The sequence below is a fragment of the Alligator sinensis genome, unplaced genomic scaffold, assembly GCF_000455745.1.
Source record: "Alligator sinensis unplaced genomic scaffold, ASM45574v1 scaffold499_1, whole genome shotgun sequence".
NCBI lineage: Eukaryota > Metazoa > Chordata > Crocodylia > Alligatoridae > Alligator > Alligator sinensis.
The window spans coordinates 1,842,669-1,869,481 of NW_005841864.1; the positions used below are offsets into that span (position 1 = coordinate 1,842,669).

Sequence of the window (26,813 nt, forward strand, 5' to 3'; positions counted from 1 at the left end):
TGTACTTGATTAAACACAGCTAATAAAAGACAGCTTAGGAGTACTAAAGCCAACAATGTAAATACTAATTAATCTCCTATAGAAAATAATGGTTATGTATCCTGTATGTGCATACACAAATCTAGGGTGTATAGAATTTTAATATAAAACTGGCATTACTGATTTAGAAGGTGCCATTACACATTGACCAAACTTAAGAAGAATATCTCTTTAAAATGTGTTGACATTTAATTGACCTTTGAAAGTTCATTCTGTTAATCATACTCAAAAGCGCTAAAGCTATGGTTGACTGATCTGGTGTTCTTACATTCAGTCGTGCTCAGCATATAAATTCTACAACATAATTGCTACTTATTGAGCAAGAGTTTCTTTTCTTCCCTGAAAATGAGAAAGTTTTACTTTGCCCTGGGTTAGATGCTTGTTGTAGAGCTTTGAATCAACATGCTTTCCTGTCATTAGTTTGTGTTGGGTGTGGCCTCTAGTTAGACAAAAAAAAAAAAATTATTAAACTGCATTTTTCTTCCTCCTGGAGCTAGAAATGGACAAAGGTAATCTTGAAGAGTACTTCTGTCTAGTATGAGCCAAAACACAGAGCTTCAACACTTGGTGTTTATGCTTCTGTAGGCTTTCCTAAATTCTAGTCATCTTAATACTCACATTCTGGAGGAAAGAGGGTAAGGCAGACGTGGGAGTCATTAAAAACCTTACTCTTGGACTGTAGTCTTCCTCAGTAATCAAATGCCTGACTTAAAATGCATTTTACCTGCATTTTGATGGCTCTTCACAGTGCTGTTTGATTAAAAAAAATTGTTTAGTATTGTAACTTTGAGTAACTACTGCTAGGGGCACAGCTAGTGAAGGATCAGATTAAGGGTTGGTTTCTACAACACCTGTTTTGAAGCTCAGAGGTAAAAGTGAAGGTATTATTTCTGCTTGGTACTTAAGTATTTTTGGTGATGTGTGCTCATATTGATTTTTTTCTTTATGAGAAAGAAGTACTAACCATTAAATGATGGATTATGAAACTGAGTACCTGTAATTCCTAGTAGACTCTCAGCCCTTAGACACTACTGTTGAAAGATGATAAATGGCTACTGCTTGTATGCAGGCAGACCCCTATTGATTTCACTGGGGCTCTGTTTTGACGCATCTCCATAGGCACAAGGGAGTTTGTACACATGCATTTCCAAGGGCAGGGGCCTTTCATACTGAGGAGAGGGTGCGTGGGTGTGTGTGTGCGTGCACAGCTGACAATAAACGCAGAATATCCCAAGCAACACAGAGCTGGATTCACAAAGGGATGTTAGTGTTGCCATGCTTAACTGGAGTCCTCAGTGCTGAATTAGGCACGAAGGCTCCTTATTCAGTGTGTTGTAGGCTTGAAGAGCATTTGTGGAAAGACACTGAGATCCTTGGAGGTCAGTGAGCTAGGTGTGGATCTCTCTAAGCCAATAAGAACTGCTGAGGAGTTGGACCTAAACCCTACTCCTCAAAAGGGCTTGTGTGTCTAACTCTGAACTAGATGTAGGTGTCAACCTTTGCACAGATTTCTTAGCCCTGAATTCTTTTATGTAGAATTAGCTATAACTTAGCTTAAGCACTAATTGCTTAGTGATTTCAACACTAGAATGGGCAGTATTTTGGTAGGGACGTGAAACCAGGTCTGTCTTATCAGGAGAGTGTTCTATCTACTTGGATTTTGGCTATGTTGAGGTGAGGATCCGCTAGTCCCTCCTGTTAAAGCTGTTCTGCCATGGGTCTTACTGAAAGGACAGCTCTGTTACCTGTGCTCTGAAATTACCTGCTAGATTGCTCCCCAACAGGAAGCTAGGTAAAGGAATGTAAGGCTTATTGATATCAAAACTTGAGTGGTAGTGTTGCTGTCATTGGTGCAAGTTGGGGTGCCTTGGAAACTTTTGGCACCTAAAAAACAGTGTGGCACCTGAACATACATTTGAAGGCTCTCATTGGTGCTGTCTTGATATATTTAAGTACCTACATTCTTTTGTGGATCTGGTACTTGGTCAAAACACATTGATGCCCTAAGGAACAGTGAGCTGAGATTCTTTCTCTGTGCTATAGCTCAGGAGTAGGCAGCCCTCAGCACAGGTGCCAGAGCCTGGCACACAGGCATTTTCCTTGGCATGTGTACCTCGGGGCAGATGGCAGGGAAGGGGTTGGGGTGCACTGCCACAATGAGGATTCGGCCCCTTGTGGCTCCCCCACCATCTGCCCTGGCACACCAACATCTTACAAGTTGAGGTAGCAGGTGTTTTTGGCATTCTGCCCAAAAATGTTGCAAAGCCCTGCTATAGTTGATGTAGCTATCTTCCTTTTGAGGTATAGCTTAGGAGTCCAGATATATCTAAGAAGGATGATTATGAAGTCTTTACTCTGAAACTGATGAGCACCTTGCCTGAGTAAGGATTATAGTATTATTTAGGAGAAACATGGAAAATTCATTCTTAATTCCTGTTTAAAAATCTCATAGTTAAGCAGGCAGCTCACGTAAATGTACCAATGTAATAGGAGCTTTCATCATTGCACATAAAGCTTTTTTAAAAGCATATATTTTAGTAGCCTCTGTTAAGCAATGATAATTGGTGTGAAACTAATGAATTCTTCCTAAGATTTGGAGAAGTGGTTTCTTTTTCTTTGTTCTGACTTTAGGTCAATAGTAAGATGGATTTAATGTTCTTCCATAGAAATACTTTTAGCTATACCACCTGCTGCTTAGGAAAACAGAATGGTTATATAGTCCTAATCAATTTTAGAAAGCACAGGTGCTCAGGATAAAACGCCTGTAATTTCTCTGTTACCACTTACAGTGTTTTAGCTAACTTTGCCTGTATCTGTATTACAGTTTTTAAAAGTTTGTCTTGCAATATGTTACTTGCTCAAGGTGAGCCTTGGGTACATCCATAGTGTGACATGCTTGACACAATACAAAGGTGATGGGGAACTATTAATTCCTTTTGAAAGTAAATGCTGGTATTGTATTACTGTTTTTAATTACATAAATATGACTAAGGTTTTGTGGAACCTCAACTTTTAAAATATTTTCTTGGATTTTAAATCCTATTCTTAAACAACCAAGGCCTTTTAGGAGGCTTTTTATCATTTTATTATTATTTTTAAGTAATATGTATTTAACTCTGTTCTGTTAGTCAAAAATACTGGAGCATAATCTGCAGGAGACTTCCTTCAGTAACAGCTGTATTAGGAAAGCTACATGAAAAGAAGGAGGGTTCTTCACCCTTCCTTCCCCCCCCCCCTCCCCCACTGCTCTACTCACAGGGCCATTGCTTCTCACATTCAACAGCAAAACACAGTTCTTGCACCTTCCCTCCTAATTCCTCAACAAGTAACTAAAAGAGATCTAAAACTTCACTATTTAAGATGCTCATTGAGCTTTCAGAGTGGGAAGAAAATTCTTCAAAATCAGGACAGCTTTAAGTGCTGTAGCTCCTGGTGCCTCCCAAGTTAGCATTACGGGAAAGGGTGGGGGAGGAAGAGAGAAATTAAGTGAGATAATGCCAATCTCTAATGACTGGAGAAGGAAATTGTAATATTTGAAATTTGGCTTGACTCTTGTTCCTCCTTACTGCTCAGTTTGAAGCTTTGGGTACTGGCTATGGTACAGGAGCTACTTTGTAGACAATGAGGGAGTAAGCTTGGTCTCCTGATTTAGCCAACCCCTTCCTCCTAATGCGATTAGTCAGAAATGATCAACCGGGTGTTTATGATTGAGATATTTGTCTTTTAACTTGTGGGTATTTTTACTTAAAAAATGTATCCCCTTGACTGGATAATATCTTTCTGTACTTCTGGAAAAGCAGTAGGAGGTAACATTTTACCCTGATACAATTACTGATTAATAGAAACTTAAAGGTACAATGTTAACAGGATTTCAGGGCATGACCCTGGAAATATAATGTCAATATTTTCATTGCTAGGTCACACTATTTAAATGCCAGCTATGAGAACAGGTGTTTTGCCAGCTTAAAAGTGGTGTTGAGTCTGAGTCTCATGCTTGTAATACGGTGTATAGGGTGATAGCTATGAGAGGGGAGCCCTTCATTAGTCAACGGAGTATGAGAGTTCAAACATGTCTACTCTGTGGTGCATATTTTGCTCCTTATGTTTTCAAAGTTTAGTGATAGCTAGAATCACTGTGACAGCTTGTTCAAAGACAAAAACGTTTCTCTGTTTTACCTGCATGTTGTTCAGAATATGGTGATTGGCAGAAGGTTTGCTTAATGTGAGTTAAAGTTGTTTGTTCCCATCATGCACACAAATGCAAAATGTATACAAAATAGCTTTGTTGCCTAGTCAGTGTTATGCCCAAGTTTCTTAACATATCTGGTAGAAACCTCTAAAAAGATTTTTATAGAACAGTAGTAACTGTCTTGTACATTGCACAAATTCATATTGATTTTTTTTTTTTTTTATTTAAGACTAAGGGTTAGATTAAAAAGGACCCTGAAGTTACAAGAAATATTACAGGATCTGTGAAATCTCAAAAGAGCTCCTAGGACCTCTGTTTTGAAAGACCTACACTAACATTTGTCTTCCAAAAATTCCAAATTCTTGTCAGTTTCAGTGCTGCTAATTGGTATATGGAAAAGATTCTGACACTAGCTGGTCAGTTTTTAAATGCAGAGCTGTTCTAGGCTGCAGGAGCTCTGGGTAATAGAGAATATGAGCGCGCAAGTCAAAAGACAGGCAAAATTTAGGCATGTAAATTCAAAAGAGCAGTTTGCAGATGCTTGCTTAGGTTCCTGAAAGTGCTCAGGACAAGAGCAGGCAATTACCTCGGGTGGAGGGCCGCTTCCCGAGTTTTAGCAAGCCATCGAGGGCTACAACGGTAGTCCTGCCCCTTGGCAGGTGCCCTGCCCCCCTGGTCACCATGTTGGGACCAGAAGTCCTACTCCCTAACCTTTGCCACCAGAAGCCCCTCCCCTTGCCCCTGGAAGTGCACCTTTCAGCAAGGGGTTTTGCCATCTCAGAATCAGAAAAGTACCAAATTATATTAAAAAAATCAAACGTGTACTACAACATTCACTAATTTCATTTAAAAAATATTTTTGTCCTGATTTACATGTGTTTGTGTAGTATGCATAGAGGTGATTGTTTAATAGCTTAAAATGAAGTCTTACTCTTGTATATTGTGGGTGGGTGGGCAAGTATGGGTGTGTGGGGTGTTGGGGAGGGTGTGTATGATTGGGTTGTGTGCAGGGGTGGATAGGCATGGGGTGTGGGGTGGGGGAGCATGTGGGTGTGGATGTGTGGGGTGTGTGTGGGTATGGGGCTTGTGGGGGGCTGTGATTGTGGGGGGAGGTAGCTGGGGAGAGTTGTGGCAAGAGTGGAGGGGGAGGGTTTGCTCACAGCCCCCACACCACTGCAGCAAGCAGCACCCCTGCCAGTGCTTCTCCAAACCCAGGCTCTGCATCACCTTGGGGAGCAAGGAGTCACATGGCATGAGGGCTGGGGAGTAGAGCACTTCCCTGGAGTCAGTGGAGCCTGCAGAGCAGTTCCCCGGAGCCGGCAGAGCCTCACTCGGGACAGGCAGTGGCTCCTCCCTGAGGTGAGGCAAGGCATGGATAGAGGCTGGGGAGTGGGGTTGGCACAGGCTCCACTGGCTCTGGGGAACTGCTCTGCTCCCACGCATTGCCTCGGGGAGTGAGGAGGCACATGGCATCAGGGATGGGGAGTGGAGCACTTCCCCAGAGCCAGGGAAGCCCATGGAGCAGTTCCCCAGAGCTGGCAGAGCCTCACTTGGGACAGGCAGTGGCTCCTCCCTGAGGTGAGGCAAGGCAGGAATGGAGGCTGGGGGCTGGTGCAGGCTCCGCCAGCTCTGGGGAAGTGTTCCACTCCCCAGCCCTGATGCCATGTACCTTCTCGCTCCCCGAAGCGATGCAGGAGGGGCGGAGCAGTTCTCCAGAGCAGGCAGAGCCTGAGCCAGGCCCTTGCTTCCACCTCGCCTCACCTGGGGGAGGAGCTTACCTTCAGTAAGTGTCCCATGCCGCAGCCCAGCTCCTCTCCTGGCAGGTGCACAGCCTTAAAAAGTTGCTACATGGTCAGACTTTTACTTGTGCGGGGATGCACACCTTAAAGGGAACCTTGTTCCATGCTCCTGGTGCTCATGGCCCAGGGGCACTGGCACAAGCCCTGTGCTCCTGCTTACCACCACTTCCCCTCCGTTTGCCATGTGCGCTTCTCCTGCCCCACACCTTCCCCTCTCCTCTCACTGCTTTGGCACCATGTCCCAGCTGCATGGCCAAGACTGCAGGGCGCAGCAGGAACCGGACCAACTCAGTGGGCATTGCATGGAGCCAGCCAAGAATTGCAGGGGCCAGGCTGGCTCCTGCTTAGTTCTGCAGTGTGGCATTGCAGCTGGGAACCACATGGTGCTGAAGCAGTGACCGCTGCAGGCAGGAAAGCTGGGAAATGGCTGTGGCAGGTGGTGGGGGAGTGGCAGCAAGTGGGTGTCTGGAGCAAAGTGACAGCTTGGCAGGAGCACGGGGCCCATGCTGGTGCGTTGAGCCAGTGCTGGTGGGGGCCAAGGGTGGGGCGTGGGCTGGCAGGAGCTCTATGGATCTGGGCTGGGTTGTGTCAGCACAGAGCGGGGGAAGCCAGCCTGGCTACGTAAAGCCCCTTCCAGCCTGGGCCCCTGCAGGTGCTGGCCCTAGCACACTAGCATGGGCCCCATGCTCCCACCTTGCTGTTGCTGCTTCCCCCTGCCACTCCAGCACCACGTGGTTCCTGGCTGCAGCGCCGGGACCGCAGGAGCCAGCCTTGCCTGGCCCGGCCTGACCCTGATGGCTGGAATGATTGCTTGTGGTCTTCCCCTGCTTCCCTCTCCCCTTGTTTATCTGAATTTCCTTCTCCAGTGCAAAGAGGCAGAAACAGCTGCAGGGTCCCAGGCTAAAAGCCTGTGCTAGGCTTCTGGCTGGGAGTGAGGTGGGGCTGGGCCTTCTTGTTGCTGCAGCTGCTTATTTCTGCTGCTGGCTCCCTCTGGGTCCTACTGCTGCTGGCTCCTGTCATCTTTGACAGGCAGCCAGGGGCAGATAAATATTAATTTTCTAAATTTTTTAGGGGCCCTGTGGGCTGGAGAGAATGGCCTGGCTGGCCGGATCTGGCCCACAGGCCATATTTTGCCCACCCCTAGCTTAGGAGCATACCGTTCTGGGGGGGGGGGGCGGTTTGCTGTCCAGTGTTTAGGGCTTAAGGTTATTTGGGATTCCTGAATTACGCATCCCCATCCCTAAGTATGGTAGGGTTATTCAGAATGTGTCTAACACGGGTTGACAGCCTTGAGATCAATGCCAATTATATTGAACAAAATCTTGGTAAATAACTGTAATGGTGGTGCCCACCTTTTGCACAGTTTCTTGGTGGTAGTTTCTTGGCCCATGATTCTATTCGCCACTGCACAACTTGCCTTGCTTTTCTGAGGATTCTCAGAAAGGATCTGCTCCAGTCATTTACGCTCTTTTGTGACCTTCTTCTGCCTGTAAAAGCACATCAGTGCTGTGTAGGTCCCAAAATGTTAGTCTCAGAAAAACCATGATGATACTGACTGCTAAGAGGAGGCAGAAGTGGAGGAGGAGGATGACCTTACCCTTTAGCCCAGTAGCCTAGTGGTTAGGGCTCTTGCCCAAGAAGTAAGAGACCTCAGGCTTGAAGTCCCCCTCACATATGTGGGATTTGAACCTATATCTCCTTCTCCAACACCTTTGCTCAGGAAGATCACTCTCCACTCTACCTGCTGAAGATGCCCTACTGGGCAGAAGGGGGAAGACCAGTGGGTCCAAAAAACCCCCAAAACAAGTGAGGTATCAGTTCTGGCCCCTGCCCCTAATACAGCAAGAACTGTCCCACTGTAGTCTGTCCTTTTTATCCACTGACTATTAAATGCAAAATGTAGAAACACCCTTGGGGCAGAACCCAAAGCACATACTCCTCCAGGAGTGTTGAAAATATGGCCCAAGAGTTTTGTGGAATGTAGCTTTGGAAATAAGCTCTCACCTACTATTTAGTATTGGTTTTGGCAAACTTACAAGTTCTCAGGACAGCATAAAAATGGCTCTCACTTCACCCAAGCACATGCTTTGTAGAAGAAATGAGTTTGCCTAGAAAAAGCTTTTGTTCAAGATGGTTAGAAATATTTTATATGGTCTAAGAAGGGTTCAGTAGATTCTCTAAAATTGATGATTTTAAAAATCAAAAATAAATGCTTTAAGGGTATGCTGTAGTTCAAACAAAAATTAGTTCAGGGAAGTTCTATACATAAGGTCAGACCTGATGATCACTGTGGTTCCTTTAGGCTCTTTAGTGCAGAAATATATAACTAAAGATACTGAAAATGAGTGTTTGGATAGCAACTGTTATTACCATTAGGCCAGTCTGATTCTGCCTGCCTGACCACTGGAGTCAAAGTTTTCACTACTTGTGTTTTTAACTATGTGTGTAGCAGTGTTCAGTCTTAATTATCCCCAGCTAGGGTTAGGGAGCCAGGTTCTAATAAACACTGTCAACCATGAGCCATTTTCCTAGTGTAGTTTTCTAAATTTTAGAACAATGAAGTGACAGTTGCTCACCCATTAGAGCTGTTTTCCTTGGAACTTGTTTGCAGGAGCTGAAATTAAACATCTTTATTTGGGGCTGGTTGATCTGAAACACTGAGCTACCATAATTAAAGAATCTATTCAGTTTACTTCTTCTAATGTATGATGTAGTTTGCATCTTGAATATTTTCCTGGGCCAGGTACAGATGCTACACTTTTATCAGTATAAGTGATTGGAAACTGGTTTATACCCGTAGCAGGTTTGGTGCACGTAGACTGGCTTAAAAATGTGGTGGAACCTGGTCTAAGATTTGCCCCCCTCCCCCATCCTCCTCTCCCAACAAAGGGCAAATGTGTATTCTGTTTGTTACCAGCGTAAACTTTACCACTTACAGAAAAATGCATAACTCAGATCAATTCTGCCTTGGGCTTTTTGAATGTCTGTACCTAGCCTTAATGGCTAAGGGGAGTGGTGTCCCTTGGGTGAGTGCTGTGAATTTACATAAATTATGATGGGAGCTTAGATAAGAATTTGGCTCCAGCAAATTTGTTGATTCCCCTCACTTCCCCCAACTTTGTCCAAGCAGAGGACTTCTTTTTTTAAGGCTTGATAGTTCCTTATCTCAGGCCTCACCCCAGATGGTCTTACAATTTTTAGCTTTTATTAAAGAGAAGAATCAAAACTAAGGGCAAGATATTATTCCCCCTATTGTGTACCAAATCCTTTCCCACCCTGCTAGAGACCTTACAAACTGTTAATACAAAAGTGAGTGGGTCATCCTCCTCCTTGACATTTTTTGTGTCTTGGTTTTAAGAGTAATGTAACAGCATGTTACAAAGATATACAAGTTAATAGATTTTTTTCAGGGAGTTGAGCAGGGTGGAGTTAGCATCACACTTAGGCACCTAATAGGTGAAGTAGTTTCTTGCTTCTAGTGTTATTAAAACTGTAGTTATGGAAATTGTTAAATCTTGCCTATGAAGATGGCCCATTAATCAGTTTACTAAACTGAGATGAAATTAATGCACTTTGCTTCACCTGAGTATTGCTTTTCCTCAGCACATATCAACTCATGTCTCTGAAATATGGATTATAAGGCACTTGACAACATCTTGCAGTGAGGGTGGAAATCATCAACAAATGCAGCTTTTTGCTGTATCTTGTATGATGACTCTAAACACCAAAGAAGTTATAACTGGGCTTTTCTGTTACCTACAGCACAAAAAAGTTAGGAAGAAGACATTTTTGGATTAAACAGGATAAATTGTAATGAGCAGATTGGTTTGCAAGGTGCTAGAAAATTACCTTTCATGTATAGTTTAGGTTTCTGTTTTTAATATTCCTGTTAATATCAATATCAGGTTAATTTACTTTTTTCCACATTGCCTGTGTTTCGCCTACATCTGGGAGAGGGGAAAATTAGAGGCATTTTAATTGCATAACTAACAGTTGAATTCAAGTGAGAATTAAAATTTGAGCAAGGGTTTTGTATGTCTTCTCCCCAAACAACCCTTAGCCTTGCCATTCTGCACCCCTTTTAGCAGGTGGCTCGTTTAATTTTGTTTGATAATCTGTGAAGTAACAACCTAAACGAGTTTATGGTCTAACTTTTCATATCATTCTAGATATAATCACAAAAAGTCTTCATAAATTTATACCGTCTCAAAAATGTATATTAGCCTTTTAAGGGAAGTAAAATAGTGTGTCGCTACTGACACAGTGTCCTTCATTTAAGGAATCCAAATAACTAAGATTTGTGTTTCAAATTGTTCTTAAAATTGTAGATATTAGTTTTAATAAGCTTACATATTAAAGGCTAATTTTCAATTTGTCAGGTATAATTGAACTACACTTTTTCTTCCTGCTATATCTACTTCTGAATTTAGTGTGTATTGCTTTTTTGTGTTGTATATTCAGTTATTTCACTTGTACAGATTTTGTTTTACAAGTTGTGAGATGCAAGAGTGGGAACATGATTTTTGACTTTCAGAAGTGTGAACAGAGGAGAGATTTTTCTTAACCCTTGTTTTGCTGTGAGGCCTTTATACATAGGGCTAAGTACCTTTTTTTTGAGCCCTCTGAAGTTGAACACTTTTATGAGAATTCCATAAAGTTAGTCTTGGTAGCTCTGCTAAGTAAAGGGGGAGAGTCAGTCTCTCTCCTCTGGAGTGGTATATGGATGCCAAGTGCTAAGAATTCCTGGAATGTAGAATTGCACAGCACTGATAAAGTTTGCTTTGTTTCCTTAGTGACTTGACCCATTGAGAAAATGTGGTTCCCTAGGAAGCTTTAATAGCTCAAAGTTGGTAGTGAATAAAGGGAACGGCCCCAACATAATTCTTCTCGTTTTCACCTGCTGCCTTGAAGATTAATTTTCTTAACCTTAGTATAGAAAATATAACCCTGTGTTTGAAATAGTGATTTACAGGAATTCTTCACTTTTATCAGTTTTAGTAAATGCGCCACAGGTTTTTGCATTCCAGATACCTTCCATAAAATTAAAATTGGCAAATATCTTAGTAGTTTTAGACAAAGAAATATCAACGAAAAAAACAATTCCATTTGAGCACTCTGATCACTCAACTGACTCACTTTGGCTTTGTATTACTTCAGAAAAATAGTGAAGTTCTTTAATTTTCATTTTTTTCCCTTTCATTTATTTGGTAAATAAACAGGAGAATGGTCCAGAAAGAAACTCCGAAACTGTGTTACTGAGCTCTTGTTATGCCACTATATATTTTTGTTCTGTGGCAAATGCTGTTTAATGAAGTCTATGTGAAATGTACTGGTAACTAGTTATACAAAAAACCCTTAGTACATTTTTGTAACTAGTTTGAAGTACACTAGTTTTCACAGTGTGTGCCAACAGACTTTTTCCAGTGTGATTTGGGAGCAAATGTTGTTTTAAGGTTAATTTTGAGGTCACGTAGGTGTCTCTCAGCCTGCCATTCCCTTTATTGAAAGGAAGAAAGCTAAGTCCAGTGTTGCATTCAGAGATCCTTCAAATTATTTTTAGCAGATAAAAAAAGATCATTGGGGTTTGGTTGGGTTTTTTTTTAGTTACTTTGTTTTTTAGTCATTTAGTGGATCGTATAGTAGTGCCAGACTTCCTTACCAAGACTGATAGAATTGCTCCTTGTAGGAAAAGATCATTCAAGTCATTTCTTCTATAAAGTTTTACTGTAATTCTCTCAATATGTGTAACTTCTAACACTGGAGTTTTAAATGTACCATTTTGTTTGAAATTGGTCTTTTGGAAGTTGTAGGTTCTTTACGTCGCTAATATAACAAGTGAAATTAGCCCAGTGCATATTTGCATATAGCAACAGAGAGACAGGAAGAAAGGTTGTAGCAACCTTAACCTACCTGCTTGGATCCCTGCACAGGTTAATAATGTCAAGTAAATGGCTAAAGAATGTGTATTGCTGTTGACAGTGAGCGACTGTAAACATCCTCGACTGGAAGCTGTGAAGCAGCAGATGGGGCTTTCAGTCGGATGTTTGCAGCTGCCAACTGCCACAGACTTCAAGAAATGTTTGACACTTAAAGCATAGTAATTTGTTTAAACCTTTTAGCCTGCTAGGTTTTCATTTATTTCAATTTCTGGTAAACGAAACATCATTAAATCATCTAATAATAGTTCTTAGTTTCCAGAAGGATTGATGTAAAATGTAAACTGATAAAATAGGAAATATCTGGGAGTATTACAGCGATGTTGAGGACTTCAGGGAATTTTGTTCCCCCTTTTTCCCCCCAAAATATTTTAAGTGGTAAACTAAAAGTAGGCTTCATAAAGCTAAGTGTTCATACAGTATACCCTGGTTATCAGACCCCTCTAATTTTATAAACTCTCTGTTTGGTGTCTCTGATAATATTATTATGACATAAATTAAATTAAGTCTTTTAGGAAACACAAGCTAGAGTTTATAACATTTGGGAAAGGAAAAAAATATACCTATTGAAGCAACAGTGGAAAAGTTTAAAATTTAACATATTTCCTTGAGAGAGGCAACTTTCTTAGTAAAGTGGGGGAACATAACTGGTAACCTTTCATTCGATTATTTTATGTGATTCAATGTCTGAAATAAAGGATTAAAAAAAAAAACCCTAATCACTTTTCTTCCAAAAGCCTGAGGTGGTGGTAAGGGAGGAAGGAGGGTTTTTTTCTTAACCCTTTCCCTCATCCCATCTCCAAAACAGTCGTCTAGCATTACATTAAGCAGATATTAGAGAAAAGCCAAACACTGGGTTTAAGACTCTGAAAACACTCTGTTCTTCGTGTGGGTGGAGTTCACCATACAGGCTGGATTGCAGGATTGGGGTTATAGGCCCTGTGTAGACAAAACGAGAGGCATGTGTGCACAATACTTTAAAGTGGGCTAAATACTTTTGCACTGCTTTAATGGTGTCAGTGTTTGCCTGCCTCAGCAGTGTATTGTGCATTAATTCCAGCTGCTGTAGTAAATTCTGAAATCACTTGGGGCACAGCAAACTACAACTCCTTCGAGCAGTTGTAGTTTGCTGCCCCTACAGCCATGGAGTGGAGCACCAGGCTTCATGCAGCCTGGGGGCTCTGCAGGAAGCCGTGCAGGCAGTCTGGCAGCAGCCTGGGAAAGCAGGCTCTGCCTAAGAAACGTGGCAAGCCTGATTCTTCCTCCCACCCCCCGCCCCAGAGCCTGCCTTCCTGAGCAGTGTGGTGGCCTGGTGCTTCCCCCCGTGGCAGCGGTGCCCCCCAAGGACCGCCCAAGCCAGGTGCCTGTGGGTGGGTATTGCCTGTGGGGGGCTGCCGCTGCATCAGCCCCCCCCAACCTGCAGCCCAGGGACCACTCCACCTGCCAGCAGCTCACCCTCCTCTCCCTGCAGGAGAAGCAGGTAAGTCAGCAGGGTGTGTGCATGACATGGGGGTGTTAATCAGCCCTAAACTGAAGCAGTGGTTTTTTTAATCCACTGCTTCAATTTTGGGGCCATCCTGCCATCCTGGGCATAGAAGCAGCCAGAATATAGTGCTAACCACATGACCTCTTTTTCAGGTGAGGTTAAAGAAACAGTGGAGCATTACATAATGTAATATTCTTAGATGGTTTACAGCTTTTTCTGCTTGTCTGTTATAATCGGAGAGTCTAGTTTTCCATTGCTGTTGCAAACCATAGAATCCGCATTTTTTGCAGCCTACGGAAAGTGCAATGGTGTCCCATGGTGAGCAGCACCATTTCTGCTGTCATTCTTTTTTGCTGCTGTTTTTGCCTCTTGACCAAACAGTGGCGGGGTGGAGGAGGGGTGTGCATGTCTTAGCATGGGATATCGCTGTGCTTTTGGTAGGTTGTGGAAAAACATGGATTTTTGTGATTTTCAAATGGAGATTTTTTTGTGTGTGTGTGTGGGCCCCCCCCCCCCCAATGGAAAACTAGGATCCTTGAGTATAAGGTGAAATGAAAAAGGAGAGGAGAGCTCTATTAGTGATCCACCTATCCATTATGGGTTGGTTGTTTTCTCAATAAATATTGTGGTAGAGATAAGTTTTGATGCTGACTTTGAAGAAAGGTAGAGAGGGGAAACAGCATTTTTTATCAACCCTATGGATAAAGGATGCCATAAGAAGATGTCTGAGTAGGCTTAAGGGATAAAGATAATCATCAGGAATACCAAAGGAGAGGAGATAGTGAGAAATGAGGGTGGGGAGAGGAGACTTCATTGCGAGAAATGTTGAAGGAATAGAAAGAGAGGTGGCAGGACATTCTGTATAGATAGTTGGACAGGCTAGCAAAGGAGGAGAAGTCAGTGGTGTGAAAAGCAGACAAGATTAACAGTGAAAGGGGAGTAGAACGTTTGAAACTTGCAAGGTAGTTATTTCTTGAGACCTTGTGGTGAGAGAGGCTAAGTGAAGAGGGCTGAAGCCATGAGGGAGGGCATGGGAGAAGAAAAACTGGGCTGTACTTGGTAAATTAAGAGTGGAGGGGGAGGAGAGAGGGGAGATGATTGAACAGGCAAGTGAATCCAAATTTAGTCCATTACAAAATAAGAGAGTAAGATGGTAAGAAGAAAGAGGAGGAAGAGAATGAGTCAAGCCAGCAGACACAAGGTAGGAGGGAATTGAGATCATCGACTTAAGCAGATGAGTGTGAGAAGGAATGTAGAAAAGAAACAGGAGGAGGGGGAGAGAAAGTGGGTGATAGAAGAAAGCTGAGAATTTTTTAAAAGATTGAATTTTTATTCAGCAAGATCCCGCATGGCTTGTGCATGGGTGCCAGTGTCAGTTGAAGGTGGCAAGTAAGGAACTGACTACATTTCACACCCACATGAACCTGAAGTGGAAAAGGCAGCACTGGTTCAAACTCATAGAGGAAGTCCATAGCTCATGAGGGTTCATTCAGGGCCAGAGGAAGCAGAGAAGAGATGGGCTAAGAGTTGAGGAATTGGCAGTGGGCAAGATAAAGAAATAGGTGAAGGTGATGGAGTGTGTGGGATGAAGAGTTTGAGAGTAGTGGTAAGGCAAGGTACCATGGGATTGGAAATGGGAGAAGGGAAAGTTGACTGACAAGATGATGAGTGAAAAGATGCCAGTGAGGTTTTTTTGTTTTGTGAGCACCAGTACATCTCCCATAAAGCCCATTAGAGTTCAGGTAGAACTAATAAGACTAGGGTACCCGATGTGTCACATTTTACTGGTACTGATTGTGAAAGGCTGAAAGAGAACTCTAGGCCCAACTCTGGGCTGTTTCAGGGAGGCTTTTAGCAAAGTCATAGCTGTGAAAGTGCCACCAAAGGCACAAGTACTTTCCCTGCAGTTGGTAATGCTGATGGCATCTACTACTACTGCAAGTAGTGGGGGAAAAGAAGGGTTAGAGTTGTCCCCACACCTTCTGTTACTTGTCAGCAAAAGTGCACCAGCCAGTCACTCTTTATTGTCCCTGCATCCTTGCAAATCTTAATGACTTTAGCCTGCCCATGTGGAAATTTTTAAGATTGGGCAACTGAGAAAACCCTATTGAAGTTAAAGCATTTCATATCAAGCGCATTATGTGCCTCCTGTGAAGTTACATATTGATAATGCTTGTGCTTGAACAGGAAATTCTTTCAATATTCATTCCATTACTCCTCTTCCTGAATTGCATACTATCTCAAAACTCGCTTCCTCTTGAAAAATGAAGTAGTATGTTGTAGTAGTATGTAGTAGTATAAGCTAGCTCCACAGTTCTTTCCCAAAACCAACTACTACATTTTACCAGCAGAAATGTTAACCTAAACATGATTTGTAACGGTCAGCACAGGAAGTTAACTCTCTGCAAGTCTTGTTAAAGCACCTAAATAAGTAGCCTGATTTTTAAGGAGCATTGTGCTCATTGGCTTCTACTAAAGTTAGTGATATTTTTGCCTAAGGAGTTCTGAGTTTGACTCTGCAGTGTTTTGCATGCTATTGGGGAAACGTAACCAGAACTACTTAATTATGTATGTAATTTGTGGAAATGATCTGTAAGGTGACCAGGCAGCTGCTAGAAATGTCATAATTATTTTGCATACATATGTACTTGTTATGAAGAGAAAAATGTTAATGATATTAATGAAAACTAGCACTGACAAGCTGTTGTCACAGCTCACTAAAAATAAAGTGTTCAGATGTTTATTTTAACTGTCTGAAATTATGGAGATTAACTGTCTATAATACAGTAGGTTGGCTTTTTAATATCTATTAGTGATATCAGAAAGATATAGTACATACTTTAATTTTTGTGTTCAAAATTATACATGTATGCTGCAATAGTATAAGAGGCCTAATGAAAGTTGTCCTTGGCAGTCCCTCACAGTTGAGGATGGTTGTCTTTCATGATTGTGTTATCAGTGGGTCTGAAGATGGCTGTGGAGGTCGATCTGGGATCAAAAGGCTCTGCTGTAACTCAGGCACGTTTCTGTGTAGAGTGGTGGCTTCAGATTCTTGATTCGGTCCATGACTGTTTTTGCTGCTCCCACTTTTCCATCCTCTGTAAGGTTTCAAAGTACTGAGATCCTTGCAGCAGACTCTTCCTTTATTTGTGGCCATTCCGGGTCTCCCACGAATTGATATTGATGTTGCATTTTCTTCAAGTTGGCCTTGAGGATGTCCTTGAAATGCTTTCTCTGACCTCCACTTGATCATACGTATTGAGCTGGGAGAATAAAACTTGCTTTAGGAATCTGGAGTCGGACATTTGGATGAATGAATGGCCCAGCAAAGTTGATGCCGCATGATCATTGCCTTAATGCTCATGGTGTCTGCTTGTGAGAAGACATTAATGTTGCTATGTCTGTCTTCCCACTGGATTCAAAAGAACTTCTGCAGGCAGCGTTGATGGTACTTTTCTAGTGACTTGTACATTGTGCACATCTGAGCTCCATACAGTAAGGTGGGGATCATAATTGCTTGATTACACCATGAGCTTCATTTTGGATCTGATGTTGCAATCTTCAAACACCCATTCCTTCAAGCATCCTAAGGCTGCACTTGCACATTTGAGGTGATGTTGGATTTCTTCATTGATATAAGCCTTCTGCAGGAGATGGCTTCTGAGGTACAGGAAGTATAAAGACTAACTAGGAATTAATCATGCAGTTAGGGAGCATAGACCACAGTTTTAAAATTTGCCTTTCTCAAATTTTGTGGACTGAAGTAGGCATTTTTTCTCCTTCCTAAGGAGTAGTTTTTAGACTAAGATTGTCTAATAATAGAATTCAAGATGCACTGTTCTTGTGTCTCCTAAAACTTCAAATAGTGTAATTAAACTGAAAAAGGATATGTAGAGAGAACCATGACCTACGCAGTCATAGAGTGGCTTCCCAGATAACAACTGTAGCCATTTTTTGTCAGTATTATTGTGGCTTTCTTCATTTGAAAATATTCCTCTAGTTCTAAATAGTAAAACACACTTTTGCACACATTCAGCTTTATCATATATCTGAATAATATGGATGATGGAAATTGCCATAGACTCAAATGTCTCAAGCAAATTAGAGACAATGTTGTAACCCACCTACTCCCGTTCTTAAATCTTTTCCAGTGTCTGCCTAACTATGCCCTTCAACATAAAAACACTTACTCCACAGACTAATGCTCCTACTTGGGAGTGCAACATGGCAGAATAGGAGTTTTCTTTAAAATAGATAAACTCCAAGCTTACAGGGAATAGGCTTGATGGAAGAGTTAGTATTTCTGCACATGTTCTTCTATACTTTAACCAGCAGTTGCTATTTCAGAACCTTACAGCTAAAAATCACTGAAGTCTGCATTTGGCGTGTCAATTATTGTAACATATTTTTCCCTGGCCTTGAGAAATGCAATCTTTGCATATGTAATCTGTATCCAAAGTGCTGCTGAAAAGCATGGGCAGTCAAAGCAGTGGGCTAGGACCATGAAATCTCTCCTTTCCGTGCATTTTTCTGCTGATTCTCCCCTCTTTTCCTGTTGTATTCAACCATAAGTTACTTATCCAAGGCCCTCTAGAGCCTATAGATTCATAGATTGTAGTCTCGGAAGGGACCACAATGGATCGCCGCGTCCAACCCCCTGCCCCTGGCAGGAAAGAGGACCAAGGTCAGATGGACCCCAGCCAGGTGACCATCCAGCCTCCTCTTGAAGACCTCCAAGCTAGGTGATAGCACCACCTCTCTTGGAAGCCCATTCCAGATCCTGCCCACCCTTACTGTGAGAAATTTCTTCCCAATATCTAACCTAAATCCACTCTCAACTAGTTTACACCCGTTATTCCTAGTCACTCCCTGGGGTGCCCTAGTAAACAGCGTGTCACCTATTCCCTGTTGACCTCCCCTAATAAATTTGTAGGTGGCCATAAGATCTCCCCTCAGCCGTCTCTTGTGAAGGCTGAAGAGATTCAGCTCTCTCAACCTCCCCCTGTAGGGTCTATCACAAAGGCAACTAATCATGCAATTGGCCCTCCTCTGGACCCTCTCCAGATTCTCCACATCCCTCTTGAAGTGTGGCGCCCAAAACTGGACACAATACTCCAACTGCAGTCTGACCAGTGCCGCATAGAGGGGGAGCATCACCTCCCTTGATCTGTTGGTCATTCATCTGCTAATACACGGCAAGGTGCGGTTGGCCTTGTTGATGGCCTCGTTATACTGCCGGCTCATGTTCATCTTGGAGTCAGTTATGACTCCAAGATCCCTCTCTGCCTCCGAGCTGCTGAGAAGGACATTCCCCAACCTATAGGTGTGCTGGGGATTCCTCCTTCCCAGGTGGAGTACCTTACATTTATCTCTATTAAATTGCATCCTATTTCTCTCCGTCCATTGATCCAACCTGTCCAGGTCGGCCTGAATCTGCTCCCTGCCCTCCGGTGTACTAACTTTGCCCCATAACTTGGTATCATCAGCGAACTTGGAGAGGGTGCTCTCCACGCCCTCGTCCAAATCACTGATGAGGATATTAAATAATATCGGTCCGAGGACCGAACCCTGCAGGACCCCACTGCCCACCTCCCTCCAGGCCGAGAAGGAACCATCCACCACCACTCTCTGGGTGCAGTCCCTAAGCCAGTTGGTCACCCACCTGACTGTGTAGGCATCCACTCCACAGTCTGCTAGCTTCCCAATGAGGATAGGGTGCGAAACTTTATTTTTTTTTAACTTCTTGTATTAAGTTCTTTTGTACAAAGTCTAAGTGATACTTTTATTTGTATGTTTGCACTGTAGTCATTTAATAAATTCACATGAATTTGTTGCATGTAATTCATTGTTTAACAAGTGTTTGAGTGTTAATTCATACATTTTTTTTCTGTCCGCAAGGAGAACACAATTCTTGTCCTTTACTTTAGAACAAGGTGACTTAACATGCAAACAGCTTGGGGTAGAGGTTGAAGTATGTTTAAAAATAAACAATGTCTTCTGATACAAAACACTGTTCACAGCAAAAACTACTTTTAATTATTGGAAGTTATGGAATTTTAAAGTCTCCTTACATGCCTGATATAATTAAAAAAGAATAGGGCTCTAGAGTTTATATCTAACATTGTTATACCTAACAATATTTCTTAAAGATCTTGAGAGCTTGAACTAAACTACTGTAGGCTTATATTAATACAAAATCAGTGAATTACCAGGAAAATAGTCAGCTTGCTTGTGATTGGAATGTAAAAAATGGTACCCTTTAAGAGACTCCCTTTGGATATTTTTATATAATACAAAGAAGGTAGTGGAACTAGTGGGTATTACTGGGTGTTATGAACAGATCGTTACTTTAGAGCCTGACAGAAGCACTTATTTTGCCTTTTTTGGTAGATGAATAGGTTTCATTAGTTTCTGCACATTTAGGCCTCTCAAACCAAAAAAACACAAACTTAAAGTTTCAAATTAGTACCCATTCTCGGAAAAGTACTTCAGTGATTTCTGTCACTCAGAGTATGTTTTTTCGTTCTCAGTTTTATCTCCTGAACACTTCTGTGAGCCTTCAACTGATACCCATACAATTCAATAATATACTTACTTGGCTGTTCTTCAGAATGGCCAGTTTCACCAAGCTGGAAGCAGTTGAGCCAAATTGGCTGGGAGAAGAATTTAAATAGAAAAATGTGAATAATTATGAACACTTAAAATTATTATTAAACAGGTCAAAAATGTATGAGAGAGAAAATTCAGGTTAAAAGAACCACCTGGCAGAAGTGAAATCAACTACCTGCAATATAGCAATAAGAAAAAAAATTGCTGCTAGTTTTTATTTATTTATTCCCAAGAGGATAAATTAGAAGCTAGGGATTGTAGAAAACTTGCAAGGGAAGCAAAAGGATGGAAGGGGAAATCTATAGTCAGCAGAGTTGAGGACAATTAAGGAGCTAAAATGCTTTTTAATACTAATAATGGCAGCAGCTCATTAATGGATGGAAATGACAGAATAATAGTCAATGCAGAAAAGGCAGAAATGTTAAATAATTTCTTTGTATTTGATAGCAACTCGTCTTTGGCTAGTCACCTAATGATAAAATACTTTCCATTTCAGTAGTAACTTAGGATGTCAAAGCAGCAACTAGTGAAGGTTAGGTGTCTTTAAATCAGCAGGTGTGGATAGCTTGAGTTTAAGAGCTTTAAATGAGTTGATTGAGCCGCTTTCGGAACTGTTAATGTTTATTATACATATATACAGTACATATACTTTTTTTCCCAGTGAGTTTTGCAGCATTGGCAAATTTCCAGACAACTGGAAGATGCTAAGTTTGTCAGTGCTTAAAAAGAGTAAATAGGATGATGCAGTTAGTTATAGGGCTCTGTACAAGATTGTCAACCTGAAAGTATTGGAATGGCTTATGTAGGCCTTAGGAGAGCAATTTATTTCAATCAGCATGGGTTTATGGAAAATAGACTCTGAACTAACTTTATCTCTTTGGGATTACAGGTTTGCTTGATACAGTGTTATGAGGTCATTTTTGTAAGACATTTAACTTGCAACCACATAACACAGATCTAAGAAACTAGAATGATATAAAATCAACATGGTATACATTAAATGATATAACCTGGCTAATGAAAATATTTCAATGCAATCGTAAATGGGTAATTATTGAGCAGGTGCTTCTAGTTGGGTCCTGCAAGTTTCTGTTCTTGGTCATAAAATATGGCTGCCTTTTAATCAGTGACTTGGAGGTATACAGAGACATTAGTCTTTAAATTTGCAGAAGGCGACAACCAAGGGAGAAAAGAAAAATAATGAAGAGAACAGGTCACTGAAACAGCAGTCTGCATCTCTTAGTGAGTTGCTTCTGTAAGCAAGTAGTAAGATTTTAATGTGACCAGCACCCAGTCATCTTTGTACAGGGGGGGAAAAACACTAGCTGTATTTATAATATGGGTGGATTCTATTGTGGGATGCAGTGATTCTGAAAAAAAGGCTGAGTGTTATAGTGAATGATCAGCTGAACATTAGCTTCCATTTCACCACTGTGGCTGCTAGGGCCAGTGCAGTCTGTCAAGCAGGGAACTATTATGTTTGGTGTGGATATAATTATTACTTCAATACTGTATGCAGTTCTGTTGTTCACAGTTCAAGAAGTATCTTGACAAATTGGGAAGGGTTAGGCAAAGAATCATGAAAATGATGTAAGGGTTAGAAAAACATGCCTTTATATGGAATGCTTCAAGTTTCTATAGAATGTAACAAAAAGGAGTTTAAGGGTGAAAAGATCATAGTCGGTGTCTGTGGAAAAAATGAGAAACTTGATTGAGGCAAGTTTAGCAGGAAAACAATATAAAATTATATCCAAAGGCTGAAAGGTGAAGCTAGACACATTCAGACTTATAAAGCATAGTGTTGTTGTTGTTGTTGGTTCCATGCCCCCACCCCCATCAAGTAAGGGTATTAACTATTCCAGCAGTTTACCAAGGATTGTGATGGCTTCTTCCATCATTGGAGAACTTGAAATTAACAGTAGAAGCTTTACTTCTGTGGCAAAATGCAGCCCTGCTCTGCCTGCCCCAGATGCTGGGTTGGGTCCACTTGCCAGATCTAGCCTGCAGAAGGACAAGGCACTCCCATCTGGCCTGCAAGACAAAAAGGTTGGGCACCACTGGAATTAATCTGTTCATTATAGGGTAAAACGCCCCCAGAAAGTAAAGGTGGTGTACTGGCCATGTGACTGCTAATCAGTTTCACCTGGGCCATCCATTTGCTCAGTACAAACCGATTCCCCATCACTTGGAGGCCAGATGCTGTAATAGTGCCTACAGATGGTTATTTTGGGAGAGCTAGTCATCTTGTGCGTTGCTTACTAAAGAGCAAAATCCAGGATAAACCAGTCTGGTAGTTATCATGTGTCTGTAGCCTAGGACTGAAAAAGTATATCAAGATTTTTCAGTTGGCTAGTGACTCAGGGGCCCAATGGAAACCTCTTAAAAGGGCCTGATTTTTTATTTATTTATTTATTTATTTTTTTTTCAGAAGATGATTTCTGAAAACCTGATAGCTTTCAAGTCTGTAATTGGACACCCAAAAATCATGTGTGAATTTTGAAAATCATGGTTCTATTCTGTGGCTTCTAGAGAGCATTCATGAGGATGTCTCATAATCTGAATTGAGAAAACCAGACCTTTAAGATGTCTGTTGTCTGCTTTTAACTACTAGATATAACTCCTGCTTGAGAAAAGGACATATTTCAGAATAGAACTGTACTTAGTCTTAGAACGGTGATTTTTTTTTTTTTTTTTAAATGGTTGAGTCTGAAAGCTCAGGTTCTGGCATAACTTAATGTTGCATAACTTCCAATGTTTAAAGATACTAGAATTGGAACACCTCATGCTGAAGATTGGTAGATCAAATTCCTAAGTCAGTCTGTTTCTGAATCATCTTTTAAGCACAGTTCCAGATCTCCAGAATAAGCCAAGTTCTCTGCAGCATCAAATGTTTCTACTTTTCTGGGTGTACAGAACAAGTAATTATGACCAGCAAAATCCAAATGCTGGTTGGCAAGACAAAACACTGCTGGAGTTGCTCCTTGCCAAAACTTCCTTTTTAACCTGAGCAAACGTTCTTCTCTGTTTTTCTGTAGACCTGGAACGTAATCAGACAAGATCTCTGTCCTCTCCCCATGGCAACAAAGTGAATGTGTTGAATATTCTTACAACTAAGCGACATGCATGCAAGAGCTATAGCTGGAGAATCACTTAATCTAGAGTAGTTTTGTTGCTTGCTACCCCTGTCTTGAAGATGTGAGAACTGGGTTATAGCTGGATTAACAGAGTAATTCAGATGACTTTTAAATAAACAGCAAAAAGCACAGGTGTCATAGTAGACTTTAATGTTTGGGGGGGTGAGGGTTTATGTAGTATCACAAGTATGAAAGCTGCCTTACCTGATTCTGTTCTTGGGATGTAGGTGGTGTGTTTTGTTGGCTGGCCAGCCACATGATGTGGCCCTGAGAAAGGCCAAGAGTAGAACTCCAACAGTGTTCATTTGGAGCCCAACAGGGAGCAGAGGGAACAAAATACCAGAGGCAGAATGAGCAGCCGTCCCTTGAAATTCCTCAGGGTTGCAACCACCAGTGCAGTTCCAAAATGGTAATTGCACAGGCATAGACTGGCCACCACTCTTTCAGATAGACCTGCTTGGAACAAAGCTGAGTGATATCTCCAGATCTTTACAGAAGTTGTAATTTTGAGTGCTAATTCCCCAAATAAACATGTTTTGTATGAGAGCTAATGCCATCTTTGATATTATGTGTTGGACAGAATAGTCTCATTTAGTGCTTACTTAACATACATGGGTCTTCAAGATCAACATATAATACATGGATTTCTAAAGATTTTAACACCAAGTGTGTCCTGTATTGTTGAAGAGCCGCAGGTAAGAAGCCTCAAGGGTTTCAATTTCAACATGGATCAAAGGGAATGTACTGGAAACCTGTAAAACAAGAAGGCTGATTCTCTACTTCAAAGTCAGTACCATGGCAACTATCTGTGGAAAGATTTAATGCCTTGTATGAGGAAACATGGGAGGAAGCAATATTGTCCCTTTTCCTTGTCTCTTGAAGATATACAAAAGAGCAATGTTTGCAGCCTGAAAAGAGGTGTTTGGCAGTTGCAGGAGAGATGGAGAGTAACCCATTGGTTTTCAACCAGGGTGGTTTCGTGTCTTTTTAGGGATGCCATGGGATACCAAACAATGTTCGCATTCTTATGTGTGTGAACGTAAATTGCAAGATAAACCTAGAGATTTCAAATAGGAATCCATTGTCCTTAAAAACATTCTAGTGCCAAGAACTCAAAAATCATAACAGGTCAGAAAGTTGCTCTATTATTTTTCTGTAGTCAAAACCTCCCCAAAAAACCAAAACCCCGAGTGAAAACTAAAATGTCACTTTTTGAGAGGTACTTTGAGTCTAAAAAGGTTGAGAGCCACTGGTGTAAAAAATAGATAGGACTTTTTTTTTTGATGCTTCCTTCTGCATCTGAATAGCTGATAAAATCCCCTCATGAAAAATGTCTTATTTTCTATGCAAGAGGTTAATAAATGTATCAGCTTACCTGAAAACTTATTTTCCTTATAGTTTGAAGGTCTATGGCACTCCCCCGTTTTGTGCAGCTTATAAAATGGAACAGAATTCCCAACATATAGGAAAGAGAGAACATAAGATTTGTTGTGGAGAGTTTTGAAATACCGAAGTTTAAGATCCTTTTAATATGTTGTGGAATTCTACATCTGCAGCTCAGAAGTAACTTATTTCAACATGGCTGGGTAACTGAGTTCATGCTACTGACTGACAGGTCTGATTCTGCCTCTATTGTACAAGCAGCTTGCAGACCGATTTCGAAGGAGACGATATTAGTTGGTGCAGACAGAAGGGCATGATGTATAGAAGACATTTTGTATAGTGTTAATTGGACTTGATTTCTAAAGCTATGCACTACTTTTTAACTATTTTTGTAGGACTCTCCGTTTAACCTGGTTCAGTAGTGTAACTTGGGGTGGGCAAGCAGGGCACCAGCCCCAGACACGAGTTTAGGAGAGCTGTCAGAATTGCTCCCAATCTCTGCAGAGTCCCTACCCCAGCAGCAGAAGCCCCATGGCACTGCAGAAGCAACTGGTGCACAGCCAACATCCTGTAGGACAGGGCTGGACAATTATTTGAGCTGGAGGGTAGTTTTGATGTTCTGTTGAGGGCCATGCACACACATTCATGCACATATGTGTATGCTTCCTGGCCCACCTACTCCTTCCTACCCCCCCAGCCTGGACCTGGCACCTGCTGGCTGGGAGATGAAGCCTGACTGGCCCTCCACACTGTCCTGCCCTGCCATCAGGGCTCCATCCCCCACTGGCAGGGTCTGGATGAGCTGTGCTCCAGGCCCCTGTGGCTGGTGAGCGGTGAGCCCGGCCTGTCTACACTGCACCATGCAGTAGCCAGAGCTACCGGGGCCTGTGTGTGGCTCACCCAGGGCCTGCTATGCTGTGCTGTGTTGGGTGGGTTGGGCTGCTTCCACCCAGGGTCCCTGGGAGATGCAGTCTGGCCCCACAGGTCCTGGGCAAGCTGTGCTTGGTCCCTGGTCTCTGCCAGTGCCGGACTTAGTCTCTCGGGTGTCGGGGATGCTGGGCAGAAGCAGCCCTCCCTGTGCCCTGGACATGCTGTGTTTGGCCCCCACCTCTGCTGGTGGGTGGCACGGGCAGCAGTTCCGGCTCTGGCCTCTGCCTGCACAACATGGAGCTGGGTAGGTGGGTAGGGCTTCTTCTGCTCAGTCACTTGGGAGATGGTGTCCAGTCCAGCCCACCCAAATCCTGTGGGGCCAGACTCCATCTCCCAGGCTGCTGTGTGGTGCTCGGTGGGTGGAGCTGCTCATGCCAAGCATCTTCCGCAGAGGCCAGAGCCACCAGCACCAGCAGAGCTGGGGGTTCAAGCGCAGCTTGCCCAGGACTTGCCTCAGTGCTGCTGCCTGCGAGCTGGATAAAATCAAATGGTGGGATGGATTTTGCCCACCCCTTTTGTAGGAGCAACAGCTGGAGTGGGCAAACCACACCTGCGGTGGCAGCAGCTAGAGCTGGGGACTGTTTTTGAGACCCTGGCATAGGTAAGACTCCTGTACTCCCCACACTTGCTCTTGGAGCCCCTGCCCCTCTGTCACTCAAAAGCACTCTCTCCCTCCTCTTTAACCTCCCCAATATCCTGCAGGGTTTGTTTTCCCAGGGCCCAATCCCTATTCGTTATCTGGTTATATTGATTAACAGTATTCTTCTGCCACGGATGCTGATACTAGACAAGCTGCTTATGGCATAACTTTGAATCCTTTCTGGATTCCTTGCTTTGTGACATACCTTGCATGCAACTGCAGCTACTCTTGACCTCAGTTGTTTGGGTTTTTTTGTAATTATTCAGCTAAATTGAGATGGGACTTATTTTAAATACAAAAGCAAGTGATGAAGCACCAGCTACCATTTCCTTAAAGTCCCTGGACTGATACTTGTGTCTCTCTCTTTTTTTTTTTTTTTTTTTTACCTTATACTTTTTGCAAGTATAAAAAATATATACATTTTTTACACAATAGTTTTGTGTTTGTTTTTTTTTTTTTTTTACCTCCCTGCCTGCCATCTGACACCTCTAGGGAAGGAATTCTACCTGATCAACACATCAAAGAGCTTCTCGACACAGCTCTCACACTCTCATGGACGCAGAGGGATGGCCTTCCATCTTCAGCTCCCTCTGTGCAAAAATGAAGTTTATTTCCTACCTATGGAGACTTTTTACCATCTTGTACCATCTACACTTTTCCCAAAGCCT

The 26,813-nt window shown here is 42.3% G+C and overlaps 1 long non-coding RNA gene across 1 annotated transcript in view; it reads left to right on the top strand.

Annotated features, from left to right (window-relative positions):
• LOC112552131 overlaps window positions 1–26,813 on the top strand; it is a 47,011-nt gene that overhangs the window by 957 nt on the left and 19,241 nt on the right. The window lies entirely within an intron of this gene.